The sequence below is a fragment of the Pollicipes pollicipes genome, unplaced genomic scaffold (assembly GCF_011947565.3).
Source record: "Pollicipes pollicipes isolate AB1234 unplaced genomic scaffold, Ppol_2.1 Scaffold_4881;HRSCAF=5763_pilon_pilon_pilon, whole genome shotgun sequence".
Lineage (NCBI taxonomy): Eukaryota > Metazoa > Arthropoda > Thecostraca > Pollicipedomorpha > Pollicipedidae > Pollicipes > Pollicipes pollicipes.
Genome location: NW_023596576.1, coordinates 144,621 through 154,626, shown reverse-complemented (window position 1 = coordinate 154,626; position 10,006 = coordinate 144,621).

Below are 10,006 nucleotides of genomic sequence, written 5' to 3'. Positions count from 1 at the left end.
TTAACTGGGAGGAGAGGGGGGAGGGGATCTAGTAAATCACCCCCATTTAACCTCAAAATTCCCACCCCAGTAAAAACCTTGATTTGTTCATCTTTGCCCGACTTCATGCCTGATCAGGTATTGGAAATATTAAAGCAGAAATTGGGGGTCGCGATGAATGCATGAATTATGTATGGGGTCAAGCATTTTAAAGTGAAGCAGCTTTTCTTTAACAAGGGAAGAAACAAATATAACTATGAGTGAGAAGCCGCATTTAGAACGTCAGCTAGGTCTATGTCATACAAATATGCAATATAAAGGTCAGACAGGATAAATCAAACAGATAGACACGTCAGCAAAGCTTCCTGTGTGCCGTATATTAACACCGCATGTTCTCGAACTTATTTTGATGTGTCCGTGCACAAATCTGCTCCTAAGCTACCGGCTGTCATAAATTTGCACTTAATGCTAATTAAGTAAAACTAAAGTGATAGAGCACATCTGACCTGTTCCCTGGTCATATACCTACAGGCCCGGTTCAACAAAGGTACATAGTGTAGTTTTGTTTTAGTGACTTGTCCCCAGATGTCAGCACCAGCATCACAGCGGCGCGACGACCCGTCCCGAGCCCCACCCGCCACCACGTATATACGGGCAGCCCTGCTATCAGCGGCACACACATTCTTCGTCTCTCCAAATACGCCAACATGTTCAAGCTGGTGAGTTTGATGCAGTGCATGGCTGCGTTCCATACTGTTCGGGCGGTCGTTAGGGGCGAGTACAGGTGTCACAAAACATCTGCTTACATCGTCGTCTCTGGTGGATATGCCGCGGTTGGGCAGCTTTCAAACAGCGGTGGCCGAACAGTTTTGGAAAGAGGAGCCCAAGCACAAAGGGATTGCATTCCTGTAAGGATGGTCGAAAGAAGTCCGTTCAGTTTCCGCTTGTAGTTTCTTAACCGTTTAGCTGGAATATTCAGGCCCCTTGTTTTTCCTACCCTTCCTTTTTAGTCACTCCTTGAACTTGAAGAACCTAGTGAAATCAAGAGGATTTTCAGAGACGGTATTTATGGAGACACAGCGCCCCCCATGGCACAGTATATACGCACTGTGCTGACTCTTCGTTTTTCTATTCATCACCCCAGGTTTGAACTCTAGCGCCATGACAATTTTGAAATTTGATTAGTTTGCTTGAGCATTTTATGGCAACCCATGTGTCAGAGCACAATGCAAAGGCATGCTTCGTCAACTCGAATTGCGTGATCACATCACTGGAGTTATGTTAAGATCGGTCATGCCTGCTTTGGTGTTAAGCGGTCCCATATTGTTTGGATGCTGACGACTGCCCTGTTCTTTTTGTGTTTTGTGGGTAATTACAATGAACCCTGATGCTCCATTAAATCTCACTTGCGTCACGATCTCACGTTTACATACTTATACCACAGGGCATGGATTTGAAACAAAGCCCCGTGAATGCAGATCGCTGGAAAAAGGTGCAGGAATGGGTGCAATAATGTACGATAGTGACGCCGGAACTCTTTGCCTTCCGCAGTTCTCTGGGTGGGGTGGGGGGGGGGGGGGGGGGCGGGGATGAGTCTCGGCCTGAATAGCCTTAACTCCCTGAAAATGTACGTGCCTATACAAAACGACATTCGTTTACACTGAGTGCTATGTCCAGGTCCTGCTCGTCTGCCTGCTGGTGTGCAGCTGCTCTGCTCTGCTGCCCCTGGGACTCGGCTACTCGGGCTACGCCGCTCCTCTGGCCTACAACGCCGCCCCCCTCTGGCCTACAACGCCGCCCCCCTGGCCTACAACGCCGCCCCTCTGGCGTACGGCGGCGCCTTCCCCACTACCAGACCGTCAGCCACAGCGTCGACATCGCCGCCGAGCCGGTGGAACAGCACGGCTACGTCGTCAAGTACTAGGCGGATCTCACCATCTCTGCTCACTTGTTTCCGCTATTAGTTTTCATCACCATCTATGGTGTATTTCTTAGCTCTTTTCTGGAAGACGTCCCCCGTTTACCAGCCAACCTTTGCGCGGACTTTCTCTACGGGTGACCGGAGTGAACCTCCTGTAACTTCCAGGCTGGAGCAGGTCAAAGTGTCAGCGCTGTAACTCGGCGAGTGTCCTGAAGCGCCTTCCGCCAGGAATGTCTTTACGTCAAATGTGTGTGTTGGAAAATACATTTTTATATAAAAACCACAAATGTGACCACCGTAGGCAATGATTAATGTTCCGGGAACTATTCTTGCCATAAGAAATCATGTCACCTGCTCCGTGGTATGTTTCTCAATATGACATAAGCCACTTTGTTTTGTAGTCAAACTAACTTGCTTTATTTTAATTGGAAAATGATGCAATGCCTAGTCCTGATTAAACATGTTATTTTTGAGAACTTCATATAATATGTCAGGCATTATGTAAAACCTGGATGATTGGGCTGCCGCGGGTGCTCAGTTATTTGGTGCCGAAGCATTAGAGCTACTACACATAGTGAGTGCGACAAAGCGGCGACAAGCAATAGCTCTTCGCCGCATTACTTCTAGAAATTGATTTTTATTTATAAGGGTCATTTATCCTCAAAAGCTTTTGCATGATATTAATACTACAGAAAAAGTTTATGACGCAAAGATTTATATCTCGGATTGCCTTTACTGCAAATTTCTGCAACCTTTAGTTTTGTGCGGCATTTACTTCCACTGCGAGCACTTGTAGGCGACATTGCTGCTACCCGGTGCAAATCACACTTCAGAAGCTTATAAACATCAAAGCTTTTACTGCAGAAACTTCTGCCATCTTTAAATGTACGCGACAATACTTTTACTGCCACTATTTACATACTTCATAAGTGGTACACAGCAGGTACACTTGAAGGATCTTATGCCCGTCAATTACGTCTGCTGGCAAAGCTCATGTGGTCTTCAATCGTGCTGGACATTACTATTCTATTACCGGCACTTATACGCTTACACTTCTTTTATACATGCTCGCTGTGCATTCTAATCATACAATGATCCTCATCCATTACTTCTCTTCATGAGAAGAGTCTCACCAAAATTCCCTGAAGCAGCTCATATACGGAAGCCATTGGACGCTCAAAATCAATCTAGAGTTGGACACTCCATGCTGTTCCGGTATTGCACTTAAGGGCATAGCGCCCTACACTCTACTGAAATGACTTCTAGGACCTCCGTTTCGTCCAACTTACTCAGCCTTTCCTTATATGCACAGCCACTGCAAAGCAAAACAAGGAAATCACGTAATATATCACTAATCCTTTGTATCACCACCAAAAACTGCAGTTGGATTGTTCCCCCGCCAACCGGGCAAATCGCTTATGCGACCCTACTGTGTGTCCACGTATTTGCCACCCACGGTTTGTCTGGGACCCGCCTGCCATATCGTCTAGTTTCATATCGCCTGCCGTGCAAACCTGCTTTGTGTCTTCTACTTAGGCCAATTACTGCATTGCGAGAAACCATATCCTTGACATGGTGTGATGGGCGGACGTAACGGTATATGGTGTGCTTCATTGTCTATGGCACTGGGAGGCCTCTGCCATACGTTAAGTTCTTTGAACGCTGTTGATTTCGTACTTAAGGAGCAATTGTTTTCTCTCATACTTACCATGATCTAGCTGACACGCTGTTCTCGGCCCGGTCGCCAGCGCTGCGCCCGCGCTCCGCCGCAGGTTGTGTGCTGACTGATCAGGGTAGCGCTGCGGGTGCTGACTGGGTTGCCGGGGCAGTGATCGTGAGCTTTCCAACGTCGTTTTCGCTGTGGTTTCAGCTTGCTTAGTTTTCTACGTCCCAGGGGAGGCCCCTGAAGACCTGACCATTGCAGAACGAAGACCCGACCCTCGCAAGGACGGAGGTGGAAACCATCCCCGTAAGGTGACGCTTAGACGCCGAATCGCGGGGAGCTTGCACGTTGGGTGGCAAGGCTGCTGTCACAGCCCGGCGGAAGTTCTGCGCCTATCAAATTGTTGGGAGTGCTTTCATGTACTGCTCACGCTGACACGAGTTTGCATTGCATCGCTTGATGCGCACGATGCAGCCAGATGTGTTTCCATGAAGGCGCGCTCATTACAGGAACAAGCCAACGTGGGGAAGGCCGGTAACATTGCCCGCATGTGTTACAGCAAAAGCTTCGGCGACGCCAAGAACGGGAGAGGTTACAGGCCATGAGACGGACACGTCTGCCGAGGGTGACATGCAGTTATTCAAACAGAGCCTGCCTACATCAATATTGAGATCCTTCAGTCAGGATGACATCAGAGAGGGGAAGGGAACGCGCCTGCTGACGTAACAAACCATCGACCCCTCAACCCCTTGGTAACTGGAAATATTCTCAGCTTCACCTGCACACCCCTTCTTTCAATGCCCTTTGTTTGATTTTGCAAGCGTACTATCGCAAGCATGTATCAAACGCATCGCAAGCATCCAGTTAACAACAAACCAAGTGATTCCCCCGCCATAGAGATATAAAGCGCGAGTTGTTGAAAATAATTTGTTTGAGATAGAGAACCAATTCCAGTGCATTTCAACTATCACGCAATGTAGGCTAGAAAACATGTCGTCAACCATTTCATGTCATACAATCAAATTCAGCTGACTTTCCGATAAAATACATCAGTTAGGGACGCACAAGTTTCTCGATAACACCATTAATTGAATGGAACCTTGGAAAGGTAACCATCTACACCAACCCACAATAACAAGCCTCAAAAACTGCCCTAAGCTCTGAAGTGTTCACTTTTACCGAGCCCTGTCGTTGCTGGTCGACCCATAGACATGCCGCACAGCCTCCGCCAACCCTTCACCTCGATAAAGCGCTGTTTATCAACAAGACCATATATCAACACCTCAACAGATCACCGTTAGTACGGATAATTACCGCAACAAATGAGGCTAAACGTAAGCAAACTTCTCCCAAAAGACAACAATTGATGCGATCATGACAATAACCCATGCGACGGCTATCATGTTGAACTATCACCATTCATCAGATTACCGTTCCTCACATACCCCATTCATTAAATCCTCTGAGGACACCAAGACCTACTCGAAAAAAACGGCAGAACCGTCCCACCACCCGACATACCAACAATCTGCATAACGCTACTTAGCAGCTGGCCAATAAACGGAGTTTTCACCTCGCTGTGCAACCCGAGCGGATGAGAGGAACCAAAGCTCCTGCTGCGCCCACCAGCGCCGTGGTGGTCAAGGTGGAGCGCCCTCTAGACGAAACTCCGGCAGCCTCCGTCGTCTGCCGTGCGGCGCCTCGGTCGCCTATCCAGGGGGCGACTCTGTACACTGTCACGCCGGCACCACGCCGTGTGCCCCGACAGCGCACCTGCCGCCGGCTCCGACACGTGCCCCTCGCCCGCCATACAACGCTGCAACTCGCAGCAGCCCCTGCGACGTCCCACCGCCCGGAGTTGTTTGAGTTACCCAACTCGCCCCCGGATTCGGCCTCATCTTTTTCCCGGTTTGTATGAACACCGTCCTCAGGGGCGTCCAATTGTGTGTTTTTTCTAGAGAGGAGGGGCAATTCAAGGAGATAGCAATCCAAACTCCTGAATATGTAATTATTAACTGTTATTAGGCGAACACAACATTTTTGCTTTGATCTTTGTTTTCTTTACCAGCAATTACTTTATTTCAGTAGCATACTACTTTTGGCCAACAAACAACACCCCGTTTATGTAGGCTGTGTAATGAAATATCAGAAGACAGGTACGATTGTGTTTGTCGCGTTTGATAGGCTTGTTATCTTTTCCAATATTTTTGTTAGTAAAATTCCGACAAATCAGCATGCGTGGGGGGGGGGGGGGGCGCATAACCGCACAAAGGAAAAGAACCCAACGCTTCTGATGTTCTTTCATCAAGTGAACTGTACTAATAAGCCTTCGTCGTTGCTCTTCTTGGTGACGTAGTCTGGCAGCTTGCACTCCTCCGCCTTGTACGATCCTTGGAACGTTAGTGGGAGTTCGCCATTCATGCCCATCTCTGGCCGGAAGTTGGGATACCAGACTACTTCTCCCTTCCGGAGGACTCCGACGGCCCCATCTGCCCTCGGGCTTCGCTTGGCATGGACCTCCCTAGTCTCCAAACGCTGGATCTCTGCGAGCCAACGCTGCATGATCTCTGGATGGTGCTGGCTACAGCGTAGCTGCAGCTGCACTCAGCCAAGCTCCGCCCTGAGCATGGTCCTCGTCACCTACCCGTGAGCTAGCTCTCCGGATGGTGCTGGCTACAGCGTAGTTGCAGCTGCACTCAGCCAAACTCCGCCCTGAGCACTGTCCTCGTCGCCTACCCGTGAGCTAGCTCGAAAGTGTGAAACCTGTCGTAGACTGGGTGCTGGTGGTGTTACGATGAGATCCCCGGGATAAGCAGTTTCTGGCGTATCATAATCTGCCGTGCTGTGAGACAACATCTCGAACAGGGCACTGTTAACGCGGTCCTTGACTCCGGTGCAGCATGGTTTGAAGCACGGACATCCACAGCTTCTTGCTGTTCATCCCACGACAAAGTTCCTGCACTAGACTGCTCCTGACGTTCCTCTCCTGATCTGTCAACAACAACTTCATGACGCCGTACCGGAGAATCACTCTTAGAAGGCTTTCAGCGACATCTTCCGCTCCTTCAGACTGGATAGCCCGTGAGCCATTTGCAGCAGCCTTTCCATCAGGATTTCCGGCTCACGAAAACCCCTGAGCTTCGATACATGATACCACTATCTGGATAGGAACAATCAATATTTGTGTAGAACTTCGACTCCGGACCAGTCATCAGGACGACTGTCCTGATGACTGGTCTGGTTTTCCTTCTCAGGACGACTGTCCTGATGACTGGTCTGGTTTTCCTTCTCAGGACGACTGTCCTGATGACTGGTCTGGTTTTCCTTCTCAGGACGACTGTCCTGATGACTGGTCCGGTTTCCCTTCTCAGGACGACTGTCCCGATGACTGGTCCGGTTTTCCTTCTCGGGACGACTGTCCTGATGGCTGGTCCGGTTTCCCTTCTCAGGACGACTGTCCTGATGACTGGTCCGGTTTCCCTTCTCAGGACGACTGTCCTGATGACTGGTCCGGTTTTCCTTCTCAGGACGACTGTCCTGATGACTGGTCCGATTTCCCTTCTCAGGACGACTGTCCTGATGACTGGTCCGGTTTCCCTTCTCAGGACGACTGTCCTGATGACTGGTCCGGTTTCCCTTCTCCAGCTCTGTGCAGTCACCTCGGGTCCGCCTCTTAACATATTCCAGCTTCACTCAATCCCCTCTGGTCCGGACCTCCCTCCCAAGCGCCCATCAGTCTCCCCAGACGTCGGTTCTCTCAGGTCTCCCATGGGTCAAGCTCCGGTGCAGTTGAATGCAGCTCACCACCTACGCCGTCTTGGGTCTCATCCGACTCATTCTTGAACTGCTTGGGCAGGGCCCCATCGTGTGAAACAACTGTTTTTGGTACAACCCTCTCTTCTATGGCTCGTAATATAAGCAAAAGCGGGTGCTGGCTTATGCATAGCTTTGTACTCCAAAAATCAATGCATGTGCCTAATTTGCGTGCCTCCTGCGCACGACTAAATGCTTGAAATGTGCTGATTTAAAAGAATGAACAGCGTGAGGACTTGACGCTTTTGTCGGTAATATGGATTCAACTGGCAATACGGAACAAAAATTCGTCGTTGTTCGTTGTTCAAAAAATCCCAACGTTGAGAACCAAAGTCATCTAGCCACAGCGCATCGGTGCGGATTGCCAGCGATGAGAGCGCATTAAGTTACATTGTTCTCCGTGTCATTGAGAAAGACCTAAAGGGACAGACATTTAAAAGGGCTAGAATGATTGAAATGTGAGGTGAGATTCTTACTGTCAATAAAAGGCTCTCAACACAACGAGTGGCACTGGTTTAACGGCTCCATACCATTCTCCTTATGCGTGACGGTGCACAGGGCTTGAAATATGGAGCTGTATCAATATACCCACTGTCTGTGTAATGGTGTCGCTCAACCAGTACCCCTGGCATATTAATGGTCCTGGCATATGGAATGTCCAAATAAGAACCCCAAATTCGCAATGCCGAAAAACCGGGAGCTCGGGGACATCCCCACTTCTATGGAAGGCCAGAAGCCTGTCAGTTTGCCCACCAAGAAGCGCGCGGAGCACGCGTGGAAGCTGCTGCAAGGGCTGCAAGGAGATAAACTGGCCGACACATTTTCTTCCAATTACGCTTGCCGCGCAATCAATGGTGAACGCACAAAACATCCGAGTATACTCCGGGACATCGAAACAGGAAATCCGGTGCAGACGACCTAATTATCTACTACGCTGGCAAAATAAGCGCGCTCCCGAAGCAGAATCGCTTCCTCCTCGAAACGAAATATAATGACCTCTGTAAGAGTTTCCCAGCTGGGGATGGAATTCCCTTACTCTATCAAGCCCGGAACGAAGATCGATGGGTGCTACAATGGCCAGCCACTCATGACAAAACAGGTCTGGCGGCAGGCCCTTACGTCAGCCTGCGGCGGACGGCGCAGGACCGCACACCGCTGAGGAGACGATGACCTCAAACCCAGGGTTACCACCCTGGGTTTGGCCTGTAACATGTTTGGCGTTAGGCCTTAACATGTTTGTCACTGTGCTAAATGCTGCTTGCATGTTGCGTAAGTAGATGTGCAACTAAAAATGAAGTCGAAACCTATTGACCAATAAGGGCATCTCATGCCGTAAGAGTGAAGAGAAAAGAAGAGAGAGAGAAAGGGGAGAGAGAGAGCGAGAGAGGGAGAGAGAGTGTGAGAGAGAGAAGACAGAGAGAGAAGAGAGAGAGAGAGAGAGAGGAGAGATAGAGAGATGAGAGAGAGAGAGAGAGAGAGAGAGAGAGAGAGAGAGAGAGAGAGAGAGAGAGAGAGAGAGAGAGAGAGAGAGAGAGAGAGAGAGAGAGAGGGAGAGAAGAGAGAAGAGAGAGAGAGAGAGAGGGGGGACGGAGACAGAGACAGAGACAGAGAACAGAGACAGAGGGTGGGGTGCATGGGGTCCGTATGTAAATTGCACTACTTGTGATGCAGGTGCTAGAATGGTTCTGGTTCCAGTGGCGTTACATTTAGTGCTTACGTTATTTTCTCTAAAGCTCAAGAGATCAGAGGTTGAGATGGACTGTGCCGGACATTGCAGGCACTCTAAGCATCACCAAATGATTATTCCAATGAACTACAAATCACGATCGCGTGGTGGAATTGGGGTTTACACTTCAAGCACTGCATAGTATGAACCCTGATTTCTAGAAGTCCTTCCCAGCAAAACGGTTGGACTAAGTTACAACGAAGTGGTGGGTATAGCAACGAGTTCAAGTGATGGCAAGGTATGTCATATTGTTTGATGGCTCATGGTAATGTACAGACATTGTATGTGCTATGTCTGCTGCATTGCTACTGAAGGTTTGTAAGATTTGCATAGGCGATCGAAAATGCCTTTAGAAGTGTCAAACAACATTGATTTGTTCGTCCTTCAGGGCACCCTATCACAGCTATCGTATAAGTTGCCTCGTTGCATTTACATGCTAATCCCTTTCGGACATCACATGCTAATATGCAAAGGTGGGTGCAACTCAGACGAGGCTTCAACGTGCGCTGGATGCTCTTCCGACCAGCCTCCATGCTGCTGATATTCCACCGTCGTGAGCAAGGTGCCGTCCCTGACTTGGCGAGGACGACCAGCCTCTGTGGCGCTCAGGGGGCTGCGCTGATGACACCGTCGTGAGCAAGGTGCCATCCGAACGAGGCTTCGTCGCATACAGGGAGACATTAGCTCAGATTCGCCAAAGACCGTGCTTCTTCAACAGAACTGGACCTACGAACTGCTTCGTGACTTGTGTGCGTGAGGTGCCGCCACATAAGCCACTCAGCGGGCGTTCATCTTGTACTGGCTTCGACGAACTGGTTGTCCGTAAGTGAAAGTACTTATAGCAAGTTTTGCATCGCAATGCATTTGTAGTTTTAATGCATCGTCTGTTGTACTTGGCAGAAAG